Below are 18,465 nucleotides of genomic sequence, written 5' to 3' on the forward strand. Positions count from 1 at the left end.
GCTTCGGGAGTCTGGATCTTTGCTCCCCTGCTCCCCTGGCCCCACACCCAAGCAGACCCCCCTCTCCAAGGCAGCTGGGGGTTCTCGGGGCCATCATGGTCCTCCCAGGCTGGCATGCTGGCTGGGAGCCCTTTGCCTTAGTTGGGGAGAGCTGGAGTCCGGTTTAAGGGGTGCTTATGTCCACCGCCAGGATTGGAGGTCCCATTTCCCTCAGTCACTGCTCAGACAACGGACCAGCTTTTGGGAGTCCTGGGACCCCGGGGTCCACTGTGCCTTCCCTGGACTCCTGGCCTAGGACACCCCCATGTGGTTTACTGGCATAAGAAAGCCAGGGCACAGAAGGGAGGCCTTGGGCCTGGGTCTTTCCTAGGGGGCCCAGTGGCACCTAGAGAACCAACCTTGGGCAGATCAATGCTTTTCTTTTTTAAATAAAAAATGTAAAGGAAAAGGGTTTTAAAACCCAAACATTTTCCTCTGTGGCAATATTACCAAAATCCCCCCCCCCCCCCATTTTTTGGCTTCCAGGTATCAGCAGAGTCGAACTCAGGGCAGGCAGAAAGGGGGGGTGATGAGTGGTGGTTTCTTGTCATTATCTAAGCGTGACCCAGATTCCAAGTGGGGGGCCACACCCTGCTCCCCAGGCCGCCTGGCCACCCTACAGGGGGGCCCCAAGTGGTACTTCTCCATGATGGGGTGGCCTGCCACCCCACCCCTAGGTTTAGCATGGGACCCCTCACCCTGCTGTGTATGTGTTTGAGGAGTGGATACTCATTCACTCGGGCTGAGCCCTTTAAGGTTTGAGGGTTGCTGCTTAAGGATCCAGGTTGATTTACTTCTGGGGTGGTGGGGTGGTGGTGGTATTCTTGAAATTGTGGGACTGGCTAGTGCCAACATCTTATGGGAGGAGCATTAAGTTTTGGAATGTGAATGATCTGTTTGATCTTGATGAGAAAGAAGGTATGACAGAGGTGCTATTTTGAGGTGGTGTACCCCTTCATGACCATGGGTGCTTATGGCAGGAGCTGAGTTTCTGCCTTTGGATGTCAGATCTTTTGGCCAAGCTCATCTCGGAAAGTGACAGATTCCCCCCCCCCCCCCAAGCTGGTAAAACAGTTCTGGGGTTCTGATTACTCTGCACATTTGTGGGGGGGATTGAATGATTTCTGTCTGAATTGGGGCTGTCTTGCCAGCCACCTTCTGAGCCTGGCTTTGGGGCCTTTTAAGAGGAAGAGAAGGAGGTAGAGCTGCTCCCTGTCCTTGCCTTCCCTGGAGCTGACCTGCCTCCGCACAGCTGCTTGCTGTTGGTGTGGCAAGGGGGGTGACAGGGCCCCCCACTCCCCACCATGGTTGGGGGGTGAGGGTAGAGGGAGAGGCTTGGGTACAGGAGCTTTTCTTTGACCAACCTGCCCAAGGCAACTATTCTTATTGTGGGTAGAGCTTCGTGATGAGTTTGTGCTTTTATGTTCCTCTCTCTCTGCAGAGTTTTATTTCTCTCTCTCTCTCCCCCCCCCCCGAGGAAATCAGCACATTTTATAGAGCTCCACTCCAGAAAATACAGTTCCTCATCCCATCTCCAATCTGTCACAAAAGCTCATCCAGTACTGAGATTTGATTTTTTTTTTTTTGTCTTTTGGTCTGGGGAGGGACAGAGGCCCGGGGAGGCTATGCCAGGGAGTCACAACACTGAGGTGGAGTTTTGCACTCTGTGTGTGCACGTGCATGCATGTGCCAGTCCTGGGGCTTGAACTCAAGGCCTGAGTGCTGCCCCTGAGCTTTTTCTTTTCCCCTCCCAAGAGTGGCTCTCTACCGCTTGAGCCACAGCTCCCCTTCTGGCTTTTTTCTTTTTTTGGGTGATTCATTGAAGATGACTCTTCACAGACTTTCCTTTCTGGAATGGCTTTGAACCATAATCCTCCACAGCTCAGCCTCCTGAGTAGCTGTGGTGACACATGTGAGCCACCAGTACCTGGCCAGCTATTGGATCTTAAAAAAAAAAATAAATCACCTAAATACTATTGGCATTAAAAAATGTGCTGAAGAATCTTATTTTTTGCACTGATAGCAGGAAGTCAGAGAGATACCTAGACAGGCTAGCTCACACTTGGGTTCAAGCGCATGCTTAGATCTATCTGGACCTGTAGCCAGTAGAAAAATCACGAGCAGGTATTCCAGAAACTTCTCTGCACCCTCCTCCTAGTCATTCAATCCCAGACAAAGGTGGGTGAGCATTGTTCTGGTTCCTGACACCCTCCCTCACACCCCCCAGGCCATTGAACCCTTTTGAAAAACTATACAAGTGAACTGGTGTCATGTGTGACGTTGCGCTTAGTTTCTCAGCAAAACCCGGGGAGAACTCCTGGGCCCTTGCTAGTGATCAGAGTTGGAATCTTTGTGTTATTTTGTAATGTTTGATGGCATAACTCCCCAGTGACCTATCGATGCCTGTGGTGTGTATTTCCTGTCCTGTTTTCCCCTCTGTGTGTGCATTTGGGAGTATGTTCCACCGTTTCCATGGCCGTGTAATAGATCTTTTTGGAAAGAAAGGGTGCTGGTGAAAGGTTGCAGGTGACGTGGACTGTAGTGGCTTTTTGCCCGTGGCATGAACTTGGCCATAATTGCCAAATGTGGATCCAAATACATATTCTGAGATGGTTTTGTCTGGGGCAGACAGGGCCTGGTTCTCTTCAGTGACTCAAGCTGGGAGCCCCCCAATGAGATTAATTAATTAATTAATTAGTTTTGTGAGGGTCTTGGGGCTTGAACTCAGGTCCTGGACGCTGTCCTTGAGCTCTTTTCACTCAAGTCTGGTGCTTTTCTCACTTGAGCCACAGCTCCACTTTCAGCTTTTTGGTGTTTCCTTGGAGCTAAGAGTCTCATGGATGTAACTGCCCAGGCTGGCTTTGATCTGTGACCCTCTGATCTCAGCCTCCTGGGATTATAGAAGTGAGCGATGGCACCTGGCCTTGCGAATATTCTTGAGGAAGAAAACACAAATGGAAACATTTGTTCACTTTTTTTCCCCCTTGCTGGAGAAAACTTCTTGGGGTGGGTGATAGGATAGGAGTGTGGATTACCATCCCAGCCTGTCCTGAACTATGGCATGTTCTAGAAGGTTCTAGAATAAGCGGACAGAAGGATGACACGAGCTGTAGGATCTTTCTACGGCATAAGCTTGGCTGGTATTTTCTAAAAGAACAACATTCGGAGAAATAAGAATTAGCCTGCCTTTTCCACTGGGCTTTTTTTTTTTTTTTTTTTTCTCAACAGGAGAACAATCTGTTACCCAGAATTTTGAAGAAGAAGAAGAAGAAAAAAAAAAAGGACGGGGGGTGGGTGGGAGGGAAGAAAAGATTAAAAAAAAAAAACCAGAGAATTTTGTTTTGTTTTTGTGGCACTTGGGGATAAAACCCACACATTGCTAGGATGGATGCTCTACCTGTGAGCTCTGGAGTGGCTGGGACCACGTGGTGGGAGAGTTGGAAGTTCAGGCAGACTCCACAGAACTTCCATTTCTGATGTTTTCCACTTCCGGTGGGCATCATAAGCTGAGGAGAATCTGTGTTCAGTGGCAGGTGGCACACTTTGGTGCATGGAGGGGTGAGGGTGGTGGGCAGTTGCTGCTTTTTAGTTTTTCTTTCGTTCTTTCTTTGGAAGATAGAGTCTTGTTATGCCGCCCAAAGCTGGCCTCCAATTTCAAATCCTTCTACATCAGCTCCTATGCGCTGGGATTATAGGTACGTGCTACCATGCCTGGTGTTTATTTTTTTTTAGGTTGGGTTTTTTTTTTAACTGTGTTTTTTTGTCTTTTCTTTTTTGGTACTGGGGATCGAACCCAGGACCGTTGCACTTGCTAGGCAAGCACTTTGCCACTGAGCTACATCCCAGCCCTGGTGTTTATTTTTTTTAAACATGCAGTTGTAGCCACCATCCAGATCAAGATTCGGAACAGCTCCCCCAACCCCAGAATATTTACTGGTTCTCCTTTGAGTCACAAACCTGGCCCCTTGTAACACATGACCTGATTTCTCCCTACAGTCTTGCCTTTTCCTAGGGTGTGTGTGTGTGTGTGTGTGTGTGTGTGTGTGTGTGTGTGTGTGTGTGTAATATACAGGATCTTTCCATGTGTAGCCAGTGTCTTTCTGGCAGTGTGTAGATGTATCAGTTTATCCTTTTAGATGGCCATGTAGTATTTCACAGTGCAACAGTACAGACCGATTTCATTTGTTTCCCCTGTCTTCCCTGGAGATGTTTGGGGTGTGTCCAGGGTGGGTGATCATGACGGGAGCTTCAGCAGTTCAATGCTGATGTTTGGGCACTGGGGAATTTCATTTCGTTTCTTTGCCCAAGTTACATTGCTGGTGTGAGTTTAACTTTAGGAGCAGTAACCCACTCTTCAAAGGGGAGGCGCCATTTTTCTCAGTCCCATCTCTGTTTCCCTTCTGAAAGCCCCAGGTTCTCAACTCCAACATGGGTCTGGCCTGGGTCACCACCTGGGTGAGGGGCTGAGGATCTGCAGAGCTGGTGACGATGGCTGTGTTTAGGTGCAAGGCCGGGGATGTGAACCTGCCCCGTGGCTGTTGTTTGATGCTGTGGGCATGCACTGGAGAGGACGAGGCTTGCTCTAGTGTGAGCTGTGTGGTTGACACTGACTTCCCCAGTTGGAAGACAAAGCTATAGCCGGGCATCCGTGCTCCTGCCTGTAATCCCAGCTTCTCATGAGGATGGGATCTGAGGATCGCAGTTCAAAGCCGGTCCAGGCAGGAAAGTCCATGAGACTCTTGCCTCTAATGAACCACCCGAAAACCGGAAGTAGCACTGTGGCTCAAGTGGTAGAGGGCCAGCCTTGAGCAAAAAAGCTCAGGGACAACGCCCAGGCCCTGAGTTCAAGCCTCAGGGCTAGTATTAAAAATAAATAAATGAAGTGAGAGTCCTCCTTGTCATCATGGCCCTGTCTGTCCTGTGCCTGGCACAAAGTCACTACCCCAAAATGTTTGTTGAGTGAATGGAGAAAGGTCTGCCTCGGTACGCAGCATCGACCGGCCCCACAGTCTGTGTTCTTGGGGTCTGGGTGCAGAAGGGGGGGCCTGGGCGGACTTAGAGGAACAAAGATCTCTAGTGTGGCTGGACTTGTTTTGTTTTGTTTTTCTGAGAAAACCCTCTTCTTTTGGGGGGCCCTGGACGGCTCCTGTGCCTCTCTCTCTTTGCCCTCTCTCAGAAATGAGCACATGGGTGTGTTTTCCCTGGTCAAAGGTGGAAGGGTGGACTTGAACCAGCAGTGCTCCTATCCATGCTACTCTTTGGGGGGAAGTGTGGCTAGGAAGGGGGGCCTTGGGGCTGGATTTGGGGCACTGCAGCCCCTTTCCCTCACCTAGGACTGCCCCATATGGGCTCATTAATCTGAATGTGGAGTTTCTTTAAACTTTGGGCAGTTTGTATTCTCAGATCTTTCTAGAAGCATTCAGGGGAAAGCAACATATCCATGTACTTGGCCCACTTTTTTTTTTTTCCAGTCCCTTCGGTGGAAGATAAAATTAATTCTCTTCTTCTCCCTGGGTTCCTCCCCTTGGGAGACAGGCGAGGAGGTTTAAAGGGTGTAATTAACTCCCTGTCTCTCCTCCGGCTCTGTGTTCTTTGGCGCTGGTCAGGAGTCCAGCTCAGAACAAGTCTGTTCAGGGGTTTGCCCACCCCCAGGTGCCCACTGCAAATTCAATAGGAGAAAACCACAAGGATGTTAGGTTAGATTTTGGGCATTGGTCCAGTATAGTGGTACATGGCTGTAATCCTGGCCTTTGGGAAACAGAGGAAAGAAGACCATGAATTCCAGGCCCATGTGGGCTCCACAATGAGACCCTCTTTCAAAAACCTAATAAATCAGCCCCCGAACCACACACAAACAGAAAACTAGCCACAACACAGAAAGCATTTGGGGTGCTTGATTCCACCTTAACCCCTTCTGCCCAATGCCTCCCTTCCTTCTCCCTCATTCTCTGAGAGTTCAAGAAATGCTCCAGGGAGTTAGATTTCAAAAAGCACAGAGCAAGCCTGGCACCTGTGGCTCACGCTTGTGAGGAAGCTGACATGTAAGGATCACAGTTCAAATCCAGCCCAGGCAGGAAAGTCTGAGAGACTCATATTCAATGCAAAAAGCTAAAGTGGAGCTTTGGCTCAAATCCAGAGAGCACTAGGCTTGAGCTAAAAAGCCAAATGAGAGTGTGAGGCCCTGAGCTCAAGTCCTAGTATCAGCATGCACACACATACCATAACTCTAAGCCATTAGTTTGTTGGTTGGTTGGTTTTTCTTTTTTTTTTCCTTCCTTCCTTCTTTTCCCTGATATTTTATTGGAGGAAAATTTTCTCCTGCGTTTGAAAGCTGTCTAAAGCAGCTGACAAGAGCAAAAGAGATCCTAGTGCTATGAAGCAAAATGTGTGATTCAATGCAGATCAAATTCTGATGTCTGGGGCTGGATGCATTAGAGCATTCCTGTAATCCCAGCTACTTGGGAGATGGGAAGCAGGAGGATGCTGATTCCCTGGCAGCATGAACAGAAAGCTGTTGAGAACTCATCTCAATTCATAAACCAGGCATGGTGGTGCACTCCTGTAATCTCTGGTCAGAGGAAAGGAGATATAGACGGGAGGATTGTAATGAGTGCATGGCCAGCCTCGTGGAGAAAGCAAGAGCCTACTTAAAAAGTAACGAAGGCAAAACTGGTTGGAGCTGTGGCTTAATTGGTAGAGCACCCACCTGCCTAGAAAGTGTGAGTTCAATCCCCAGGATGCGGCTTTATTTTCTCTTCAGCCTGGAAAATGCTTAGTTCTGTCTTCTAGGTGCTTGGTGGTGTGGTCACACTTGGTGTCAATTAGCGACCCATCTCTAATCCCCGAATACCTAACTTCCTTAATAGGCTGCCCCATCTCTGGACAGATCCACAAGTGACATGTAACTTAGCCACCCTCCTGCCCATTGAACTCAGGGCCTGGGCCACTGTCCCTGAGCTTTTTCGCTCAAGAATGATGCTCTACCACTTGAGCCACAGCTCCCCTTCCGGCTTTTTGTTGGTTAAGTGGCCATAAGAGTCTCATGGTCTTTCCTGCCTGAGCTGGCTTTGAACTATGATCCTTGGGTCTCAGCCTCCAGAGTAGCTAGGGTTACGGGTGTGAGCCACCTGAGAAAGTGCCCAGCTTTGCATTTCTATTTGATGAGAAAATGACTAGGTAGTTCTTTGATACCCCTTAACAATATGCATCCAACTTTTCTTCATTTCTGTACTTTTTGTTTTACTGTGTGTTATGCTTCTGATAGTTTTTTTTAGTGTAGTTGCAGGTCATTTATGTTTTTCAGTGCTGTATAATATTCTGGAATGATTCAAACATTTATGTGTCAACTTTCCTAAATGATGTGCGTTTGGGGTGGGTTTTTTGTTATCTATGTACTATAAAGAGTGAGTATGTGAATGAATGAGGTCAGGGCATTCACTTGAATGTGTGTACTTGGGAATGAAGTTGAGTCAGTAGACTTGTCAGCACTTAAAAGACACCAGCTGCATGCTGTATGAACAGATGACTATTGTTCTTACTTGCATTAAGCTCACCACTAATGGGCTTGGCTCCACATAAGGGGCAGGGCTTCATGGTAGAGAGTTTGCCCCCTCCCCACCCCCCTCCCATTCTCAGCATATCAAAACAAAAGAAGTAATTAGGTCTAACAGCAGGCTTCAAATAGAAGTGTGTGATCCTGTCCCCTCCTAAGCAATTTCTTTCTCTTTCAGAGAGTCGGTGGGTGGATGAAAAATGGGTAGATGAGTATGAGTGTGTAGATAGATGGATGGATGGATGGATGGATGGATGGACAGATGATTAGACGAGTGGATGATTGGATGGGTGGATGGATGATTAGATGGGTGGATGAGTGAATGGAATGATGAGTGGATGGATGGATGGATGGGTGGACAGATGATTAGGTGGGTGGATGATTGAATGGAATGATGGGTGGATGGGTGGATTGATGGATGGATGGATGGATAGATAGATAATTAGATGGGTGGATGATTGAATAGAATGGGTAGATGAGTGGATGGATGATTATATGGACAGATGATTAAATGCATGGATGATTGGATGAATGGATGGACAGATGGATGGATTGATGGACTGATGGACTGATGGATGGATGGATGGACTGAAGGAAGCCTGGATAGATGACCATTTGGTTGACAGGAGATTGGATGGGCAGATGGGTGGGGATAGGCAGATGACTAAGTGAACAGACTGATGGCTAGATAGGTGTGTGGCCAAATAGGTCAATGGATGGTGAGCGTTTGGCTGGGCTGGTGCATGGGTGTATATGTGGGCACAGGTGAGTAGAGAGGACAACACTTGTTAGATTGGAAAGTGCCTAGGTGAGAGGGAGGGAATTGGGTGTCCTGGGTGGAGTGAGTAGTTGTGTTTGCCCTCTGACTTCTGTGGTTCCTATTGGCTTGGGGATGATCAGGTGTCCCTGCTTCCAGCCCTGCTGTGCCTTTTCCAGTGCCTAATAAATGCCACCTGCTTTTATAGACACCAGCAGGATCACATGTTTTGCTAAACACCTCTTGTTAGCATTTCCTGGAGGTAGAAGACAGGATTTCTGCTCCGATCCCTCAGCTCTTCTGAACTGTGTCCTGCCTGAATATTTAATTGGATAATGGTGAGAAAAACAGCGTTTTTGATGACTCTTATTGCAATCTTGGAGACACCTGGGTTTTGGTTTGTTTCAGCACTAGGACTGGAAGTGGAATTTCTTTGGGTTGACTCTGTAGGGGGTGAATAGTAAGTGAATCATGGTGGATTGGTGTGTATCGATCTCCTAGGCACACTGGGCACATACCCGGGATGGTTATGCACAAGCTGAAGGTTAGATGATTCCTGTAAGGGCCCACAGGCTGTGGCCACTGAGTTTTGTTTGTTATCATCACTCCTCTTCTCTGTCCCTGGTATGCTGGGTGAATGCTGGCTGGCTGGACACGTGGATGAACAGATGGATGGATGGATGAATGAATGATAGATGGTGTGTAGGTGGATGATGGGTGGTTGGATGGGTAGATGGATGGATAGATGGATGGATGGATGATGAATGACAGATAGGTGGGTGGATGGGTAAATGGATGATGGAGGCATGAGTGTATGGGTGGATAGATGGATAATGGATAATGGATAGGTGGGTGAATCGGCAGATAGATGGATGGATCATGGATGATGGGTAGATCTGGGCTCTGTTTGCTGTTCAACTCCTCCCATTCTCTGCCCTTTGCTCTAAGACAGCCCATGTGCAGCCCATGTGCTGGGCTTAGCTCTTCCTCATGCCTGCAAGTACTGCTTATCAATGATGGCCCCTCTTCCATTCATCTCCTCCTTTTGGATTTCAAAATCACTTCCTCCAAGAGGCCTGCTTTCTTTATTTCTTGAGGATCTGAAGCACAAAAGAGGAGAAAACAGATCTGTATTCTCCCTTTCAGAAAGAATCTCCGGAGACCTAATCATGTGTTTCCTTTGGTTCCTCTTTGCCACTTACTAGTATGGACTGTTGGTAACAACCCCAGGAAAGATGGTCGTGAATATCTGATGAGATTCTGTTTCAGCCATCTTGGTGGGCGAGGTGCTGTCCAAGGTCCTGATTTTGCTTTTCAGCCCAGAAACCTGATTTCTGTGGAGCGGCTAGCGGCTCTGGGGACGCGCAGCTAGGAACGGTTCCTAGCACTTCCTTGCAGTCCGGGGAAGGGATTTTTCAGGCCAGGTAGATTCTGAGTATTGCTGACGATGACCAAAGATAATTGAATTGGCAGTAGTTCCTGGGTTGCCTGGTGCATAGTTACTTTTTTAAACTGGGGGTGGTGGTGATTTTATTTTTATTTATTTATTTATTTTTTTGGCTCCTGAGGGAAATTTTTGGCAAAAGTCTGGAGCCATTTCTGGTAGTCACGAATGCCGGGTGGGGTGTGAGAAGGTACTGACACCTAGCCGGGTAGGAAGCAGGGGGCATTTAAAGCAACTTCAAAGGGCCTGGGCAGCCTGCACACCAATGAGTTATTCAGCTCCATGTGGAGAAATCCCTGATGTCAGTGATGACCTGGAATTTCTTTGAGGGGAGTGGGTGGATGTAGGGTTTTGAGGGTGACTTAAATTTAATTTACAGTTTGTCTTCCTAGCTGGGTGTCGAAGTCAGTTTTCTGTGAACTTTAGATCCTACACGCTCAGCAACAAGCCTGCTACCGATAGATTCGTTGATATAAATATAGATGAGTGTATGGAAGGCAGTCTCAGCTGGAGTTATAAGTGTTGCCATGAAAGCTGCCACAGCTCTCGTTCTTTTCCTCCTCCTCCTCCTCCTCCTCTTCCTCCTCCTGTTGCCTGGTCCTGAAGGCATGTTTCACTTTCTCTGGGCTCTTAGCATGATTAACACTACCCTTCATTCCCATACCCAGGGCTTACCATCCATCCACCCATCCATCCATCCATCTATCCATCAGTGTTCCTATTGATCCATCCATCATCCATCTATCTAGTCTATCCATCCCCCTCTACTCACTCATCCATTCATCCATACACCCATTCATCCACCTACCCACACATCTATCCATCCATTTATTCATCTACTCACCTATCCATCCATCCCTCCATCTCTTCATCCATCCATCCACCCATCTATCCATTCACCTCTCCATCCATCTTTCCATCCATCCATCCATATATCCATCCATCCATCCATCTGTCCACCCATCCATCCATTCTCTATCCATCCATCTATCATCCTGTCCATCTTCCATACATCAATCCATTTATCTATCCATTATCTATCATCCATCCACCATCCAGCCTTGCATCTATACATCACCAGTTCATCCATCATCCATCTACGTAGCCTAGCCATCCATCCATCCATCCTCTTGTCAATCCATTCATTTGCCCATCGATAAACCCATCCATCCATTCTTCCACTCATTCATCCATCCGTCAGCTGTTCATTTGCACAGCTCTCATCCATGCACTCATGCATGCACACTTACTAGCATCCACTATTGGCCGTGAAGGGAGGTAACCAAGGCAGTTGAGGCTCAGTGTGACCTGGTGAGTGCTGAGCTAAGTTTGCTGCTGAAGAATGGCGAGCACCCCTGATTTCCCCTGGCCCCCATGCATGTTCTTTTCTGTAGCAATATGAGTCCCTTGCATGCATGTTTTGGAGAGCACATCCTCTCTCTCTCTCTCTCTCTCTCTCTCTCTCTCTCTCTCTCTCTCTCTCATCCACATCAGTCCACAGGGCAACAAGTGGCTTGCTAACATCTTTCTGCACCTTTGTGCCTATTTCTTCCTGGAAGTGGCATGGTTTGTCATAGATCAGGCTTTGGGGTCCACTTGTAGGAAATGGGGAGTCAGGGCCTCTCTCACCTCCACCTTCCCTTGCCCAGTTTCACATGTTCCACAAGCTCTAAAGTCAGTGGGATTCTCTTTGCTGCCATGCGTGTGATCTGTTGCTGAAGGGAGATCATTTTCTTGGGGACTTGCTTTGCACACATCTCTTGGTGGGGTGCACGCAGATTCTATGGCCATTGAAGGGCTCAGGGACTCTTGCTTCAGGCTTGAGGCCATTTAGAGTAGTTGTTAAGAATAAAGGATCAGCCGGGCATGTGTGGCTCATGCCTGTAATCTTAGCTACTCAGTAGGCTGAGATCTGAGGATCATAGTTCAAAGCCAGCCCGGGCAGGAAAGTCCGTGAGGCTCTTATCTCCAATTCACCACCAGAAAACCCAAAGTGGCACTGTGGCTCAAGTAGTAGAGCGCTAGCCTTGAGTTGAAGAGCTCAGGGACAGTGCCCAGGCCCAGAGTTCAAGCCCCATGACAAAAAAAAAAAAAAAAAGAAGAGTTAAGAACCTCCAGCCAGGCAACTTGGGTTTGAAGCTCAGTGTTACCGCTTTTCCCTTCATCATTGTGAACAAAGCATTTCCTCTCTCAGGCCTCCATTTTGTGGGGTATAAAATGAGCTCCTCCTTAGTGTAAGGTCATGATGTTTTCAAATGCAGAGCAGCACTTGCTGAACAGGACTTAAAAAATATTTTTGGTACTGGTACTGGGGCTTGAACTCAGGGCCTGGGTGCAATCCCTGAGCTTTTGTGCTCAAAGCTGGCCCTCTGCCAACTGACCCACAGCTCCACTTTCAGCTTTTTACTGATTAATTGGAGATCCAAGTCTCTAGGACTTTCCTGCTTGGGCTAGCTGTGAATCCTAGGCTCCTAAGTGCTGGGGTTACAGGTGTGTACCACCATGCCTGGCCTTTCTAGTATCAATTCCTGTGGAGTCTGTAACATTCAGCTCAGGTTGGAGAGATCATTGGGTAGTGAGCAGGTAGTCTGTGGCTCCAGCTGTGTGACCTTTGGGTGAGCCTTGTGTCCCCTCTGGGCTGCCGGTTCCTTGTCTGTACATCGCAGGACCTGCCCGGCCCCTCCCTGCCAATCTGTGATCAGCCAGTGGTTGGGCAATTCAGAGTGCTGAGCACACGGCCTGGCCATAGGCAGTCGGTGTTCCCTTTGTGAATAAGTGCCAGTTTTCAAAGTAGAGGTCAGTCGTCTGGCAGCTAATAGCTGGAGGCAGGAAGCTCAGCTCCTGTTTAAAATGAGTTTTGGTGTGAGCTTTTTATTTTTCTCATTAAGAAAAAACTTGAAGGCTGGAGGTACAACTCGGGGGTAGAGTGCTGGCCTAGCATGCATGCGGCCCTGGGCAAGTCCATCCCAGCAGCACCAATAAAAATAAGACAGAAAAGGGGCCGGGAATGCGGCTTAGCGGTGGAGTGCTTGCCTAGCATGCATGAAGCCCTGAGTTCCATTCCTCAGCACCACATACACAGAAAAAGCCAGAAGTGGCGCTGTGGCTCAAGTGGTAGAGTGCTAGCCTTGAATAAAGGAAGCCAGGGACAGTGCTCAGGCCCTGAGTTCAAGTCCTACGACTGGTTAAAGAAAAAAAAAGAAGGAAAAAAGTTGAGGCAAAATGCAGGTAACATTACATTGTTTGGTTTTTCTGGTTTGTGTGTGGTACTGAGCCTGGAACCCATGGCCTTTCAAATACTCTCCCACCGCCAAGCCCCGCCCACCGCCAAGCCCCACCCACCGCCAACCAACCCTATGCCCCATTGCAGAGCCATGCTCACCCCAGAACTACACCCCACGCTGAGCCACACCCACTCACACAGCCGTGACGGCTCCGTGTAGCTACGCCCTCTGCCTTCCAGCCACGCCCCCAGCCCAACTTTTTTTGGCTGTTCCGTATTCAATTTACTGGTGTTTGGTGCATTTGCTGTCCAACTATTTAGTTCCAACCACATTGGAGCCACGTTTCCACCGCGAGGGGCATTTTCCCCACCCCGAGGGAGCCCTAGGCTCACCAGCCATCGTCCTCCATGTCTCCATAACGGATTTACCTACCTACCTATGTGGCTGGGGAGGCTTGGAAGGGCCTGCCCTGGCACACAGCCCCTGGACGCCCCTGTCTTTCTGGTGCCTTTGTTCCCGCGGGGTCCCCAGCTCGCCCCTCCCCCGGAGCCCCTGGTCCCCACCTGGTCCCCAGCCACCCGCCAGCCTCCCTTCGATCGGCTGATCCGAGCAGCAGGCACCATGTTCTGCGCCCCTGGCGCTGCCACAAACGAGAGGCTTCATCTCAGCTGGATTTCTCCCCGGTAAATATTTCATAAATAAGACCTACAAGTGGCAGTGCTGGGACTCTTTGATAGTGGAGCTAACGAGGGGCAAGAGCCGCAGGCGGGCAGGGCCCTGTGCGGGCTGCCGGGCACAGGAGCTGGGCAGGAGGACCGGCTGGGGGGCCGTGTGGCCGCTGTGGGTGGCACTCCTCGTCCCTCCTTCTTTCAACGTTGATTTGATCGCTTGATAAAAATAGAAGAGAGAGAGAAAGAGAAAGAGAGAGGGAGAGAGAGCGAGAGAGAGGGAGAGAGAGAGAGAGAGAGAGAGAGAGAGAGAGAGAGAGAGAGAGAGAGCGGTGTGGTGGTGGACCAGCGTGGTAATGCATGCCTATAATCCCAGCAATGGGGAGACAAAGACAGAAGGCTGTGAGTTTGTGAGTTCAAGGGGGCAGCCTGGGATACACTGTAATATCCTATCGAGCAAAAAAAAAAAAAAAAAAGTGTGTGTGTGTGTGTGTGTGTGTATGTGTGTTGTAGGATGGAGGGAGATGAGAGAGAAAGAGAGATGGAGGAAGGAGAAAGGCAAAGAAAGGAGAATCAGTCGAGAGGCTTGCAGCTCCCCGCCCCATTCCTTATCCTTGCCCATCTTGTCTTCAGTCCTTTTGTTTCCCCCCCTCCCCGCCATCTCCCCATTTCTCATTTCCATGTCCTTGCCTTCCGCCACCCAGGGCCCGTTTTCATTTCCCGTGTCTGTTGTCTTTTGTTTTCTGTCTGGGTATTTTCCTTTCTTTAATATTTTTTTTTAAGAAAACTTTTTTTATATGGCTCCTTGGGCTCTGTTTGCTTCTTTTCCCTGTCCGTGTTTATCTGATTCTCTCTCTCTCTCTCTCTCTCTCTCTCTCTCTCTCTCTCTCTCTCTCTCTCTGTGACAGAGAAAAATAGAGTCAGACAGACAGACAGAACATAGACAGGCTGACAGAAATACCGCGGTTGGGGGAAGGGAGGGAGGAAGAGTAACCAGCAGCCACGAAGGTGGGCAGGAATGGAGTTCCGCCGTGGGGTTGTTTTGTGTCTGACCCACCCAGCGGCTCTCATTCTCTGTGAGGGCCTTGCAGCCGCTGCACAGCCAAGTTCTCCTTCATGGAGGATGAAGAGTGGGTTCCTTCCTTTCTGGGGGACCCTTATCACTGGATGTCGATGGACTTGTGCCGGGTCTGTGGGAGATTGCTGACTAGGAAGTTTTACGCATGTTCAACTTGACTAAATACTACCCCAATCCAGGCACCAGGGGCTCAGGCCTGCAATCCTAGCTACTGAGGAGGCTGAGGTCTGAGGATCACAATTCAAAGCCATCCCAGGCAGGAAAGTCTGTGGACTTTTATCTCCAATTAACCATCGGAAAACCAGAAGTGGCACTGTGGCTCAAGTGATAGAGCACTAGCCTTGAGCAAAAGAGCTCAGAGACAGTGCCCAGGCCCCGAGTTCAAGCCCCAGGACTGACCCCTCCCCACAAAAAATACTGTCCTGAGTACTGGCCTGACCCCACGTTCCTGCTGGTTCCTGCAGGGTGGCTCCACAACCCTGTCAGCATTTGATGTTGTTACATTTGTTTTCACCGTGGCTTTTCCCACGTGTGCTGGCGGCTTTGCACTGTGCCTTTGTAGTTTGCAATTCCCACTTAGAACTGAAGAAACTGGCTCTTGACATTAAGTATTTCATTCAGTGCTGCTGCTTCTTGCTTCAAGAATTCTGAGTGGGGGCTGGGGATATGGCCTAGTGGCAAGAGTGCTTGCCTTGTATACATGAGACCCTGGGTTTGATTCCCCAGCACCACATATACAGAAAATGGCCAGAAGTGGCACTGTGGCTCAAGTGGCAGAGTGCTAGCCTTGAGCAAAAAGAAGCCAGGGACAGTGCTCAGGCCCTGAGTTCAAGGCCCAGGACTGGCCAAAAAAGAAAAAAAAAAAAAGAAAGAATTCTGAGTGGGGCAAGAGTGCTTGCCTTGTATACATGACGCCCTGTTTGATTCCCTAGCTCCACATATATAGAAAATGGCCGGAAGTGGCGCTGTGGTTCAAGTGGCAGAGTGCTAGCCTTGAGCAAAAAGAAGCCAGGGACAGTGCTCAGGCCCTGAGTCCAAGGCCCAGGACTGGCAAAAAAAAAAAAAAAAAAAAAAAAAAAAAAAGAATTCTGAGTGGATTGCTAGGCTTTTGCTTTTCACATATTGATTTGTGGGTGATCTTTACATATTGTAGCAATGAGTCCTTTGTCATTCATTTCGTGCTGTGCAACATTTCCTCTGGGCTGAGTTTTCATTCTTTTTCTTATTCTTTTTTTTTTTTTTTGGCCAGTCCTGGGTCTTGGACTCAGGGCCTGAGCACTGTCCCTGGCTTCTTTTTGCTCAAGGCTGGCACTCTGCCACTTGAGCCACAGCGCCACTTCTGGCCACTTTCTATATATGTGGTGCTGGGGAATTGAACCTAGGGCTTCATGCATATGAGGCGAGCACTCTTGCCACTAGGCCATATCCCCAGCCCTTCATTCTTTTTAATAATGCTTTTGGATCAACAGTACTTTTTTGTTTAGTGTGCTTGAATTTTGACTTCTTTCCCTTTATGGTTTGTTTTGTTTGAGATCTTAAAATCAGTTCTACAGCGAGGTGCTGGTGTCTCACCCCTGTCATCCCAGCTACTCAGGAGGCAGAGATATGAGGATTGCAGTTTGAAGCCAGTCTGGGCAGGAAAGCCTGTAAGACTCTTTTTTTTTTTTTTTGGCCAGTCCTGGGGCTTGGACTCAGGGCCTGAGCACTGTCCCTGGCTTCTTCCCGCTCAAGGCTAGCACTCTGCCACTTGAGCCACAGCGTCTGTGAGACTCTTATCTCCAATAAACTACTCAGAAGAAGCAGGAAGCACACTGTGGCTCAAGTGGTAGAGCCCTGGCCTTAAACACAGAGGCTCAGGGACAGTGCACAGGCTGAGTTCAAGCTCCACAACTGACCAAAAAAAAAATCATTTCTGCTCTAACAACATGGATGTATTTTATATTATTTCTACAAAGGAAAGGTACTATTGTTTGAACTCAGACTCTACCGCATGAGCCACACCTCCATCCTGGTTTTTTGCTGGCTAATTGGCCATAAGAGAATCTCATGGACTTTTCTGCTACGGCTGACTTTGAACCTGGATCCTCAGATCTCAGCCTTCTGAGTAGCTAGGATTGTGACCTGCTAGTGTTGGACTTCAGCCATGTATTTTAAGTGAGCAGGGACTGCATTGTAGCAGTAAACATGACCCACGGAATCACCGCATTCATGAAGATGACAATCTACTGTGAATGCCAGGTAGATAATCAGTGGGACTGGATGTATAGTTAGAAAGATCACAAGCCCCGTCAGGAGGAGTGCTTCTTGCTTCAAGAGGGTTGCTCTCTGGGGAGTGCACTAAAGAACTTCTATAGATATTGGGTCATCAATTATTGGTAGATGATATATGGATGGATACATGTGTACATAGATGGGGTGTGTGTGGATGGACAGGTAGTTTGATGGATGGATGGGCAGGTAGATAGGTATCACCTAGGGGATCATTCCCCTAGGGAATCATCATTCCCCTAGGGAATGGTGATAAACTCAGCCCTCCGTGGGATTCAGCCTTCGTGAGGGCTGGGAGTGTGAGGACGTTATTGTGGCCTGTGGGAACAGCCTGTGCAAAGGCCCTGTGGCAGATAGTAGGAATTTCACTGTCATCCCAAAGGCACTACAGCCATAACCACACAACAGCCATAGGTTGGTGGACAGCTTACTGCCTGCGCTGAGGAAGAGCCAGAGAAGCAGGAATGCCAGAAGAGCCGGCAGAAATGAATGATGGTGTTGTTCACAGTTGTTCAGGGAAGAGGCCCATGAGCTCTGGAAATGACTGAGTGGACTGAAAGCCTTTTCCCCACCCGGAGGCATAGCTTCCTGTCCTCACCCCCGTCTCTGGTTTTTTTCAGGCTCAATTCCTTGGGCGAGGAAAGCCAGTTTGTGTTCTTGCCAAAGAAGCTCACTGGGGTGGACATATTGTCACAGATGGTCGCTGGCCGGCTCTGCCCCCTGGGGCTCTGGACCGGGTTCAGTGGTGACCATTAGGGGTTTCAGTAGCAGCCACAAGCTGGTAGCTGCTCCTTGCAAGCACTTGATTCTCAGAGCAGGGGTGTTAGTATACAAGAGGGAATTTATTCTATGTCAAGTAACTGGCTTTGTTTGGCAGGTTTCAGGTCTTGAACTCAGGACCAAGGCGCTGTCCCTGAGCTCTTTTTGCTCAAGGCTGGTGCTCTACCACTGAGCCACAGCTCCACTTCTGGTTTTCTGCTGGTTCATTGGAGATGAAAGTCTCACAGACTTTCCTGCCCAGGCTGGCTTTGAACTGCAATCCTCATATCTCAGCCTCCTTGAGTAGCTAGAAAGTCAGCCATGAGCCATCCATGCCTGGACATTTTTAAAATTGACCTATCTATAATGGTCATTTGGATGGAGAACAAGGCCTGGGACATACCTGACACCTCAAATATAGGTCATTTTTTGGTGTGCTCCAAGTGTTCAAAGCTTCTGTCCTCTAGGGCTTCTGGAATCCCTTGAAAACAATGTGCAGTTAGCTAGGCACCGGTGGTGCACACCTGTCATCCCAGCTACTCAGGAGGCTGAGATCTGAGGATCGTAGTCCAAAGCCGGCCTGAACAGGAAAAGTCCATGAAACACTGATCTCCAGTTAAGTAGCAAAAAAGCTGTAAGTGGGGCTGTGTCTTAAGGGATAGAGTGCCAGCATCAG

At 48.8% G+C, this 18,465-nt stretch overlaps 1 protein-coding gene across 1 annotated transcript in view; it reads left to right on the plus strand.

Annotated features, from left to right (window-relative positions):
- The window catches only part of Cacna1a (calcium voltage-gated channel subunit alpha1 A), a 177,937-nt gene that overhangs the window by 27,060 nt on the left and 132,412 nt on the right, over positions 1 to 18,465 (plus strand). The window lies entirely within an intron of this gene.

This window comes from Perognathus longimembris, chromosome 3 (assembly GCF_023159225.1).
Source record: "Perognathus longimembris pacificus isolate PPM17 chromosome 3, ASM2315922v1, whole genome shotgun sequence".
Classification (NCBI taxonomy): Eukaryota; Metazoa; Chordata; class Mammalia; order Rodentia; family Heteromyidae; genus Perognathus; species Perognathus longimembris.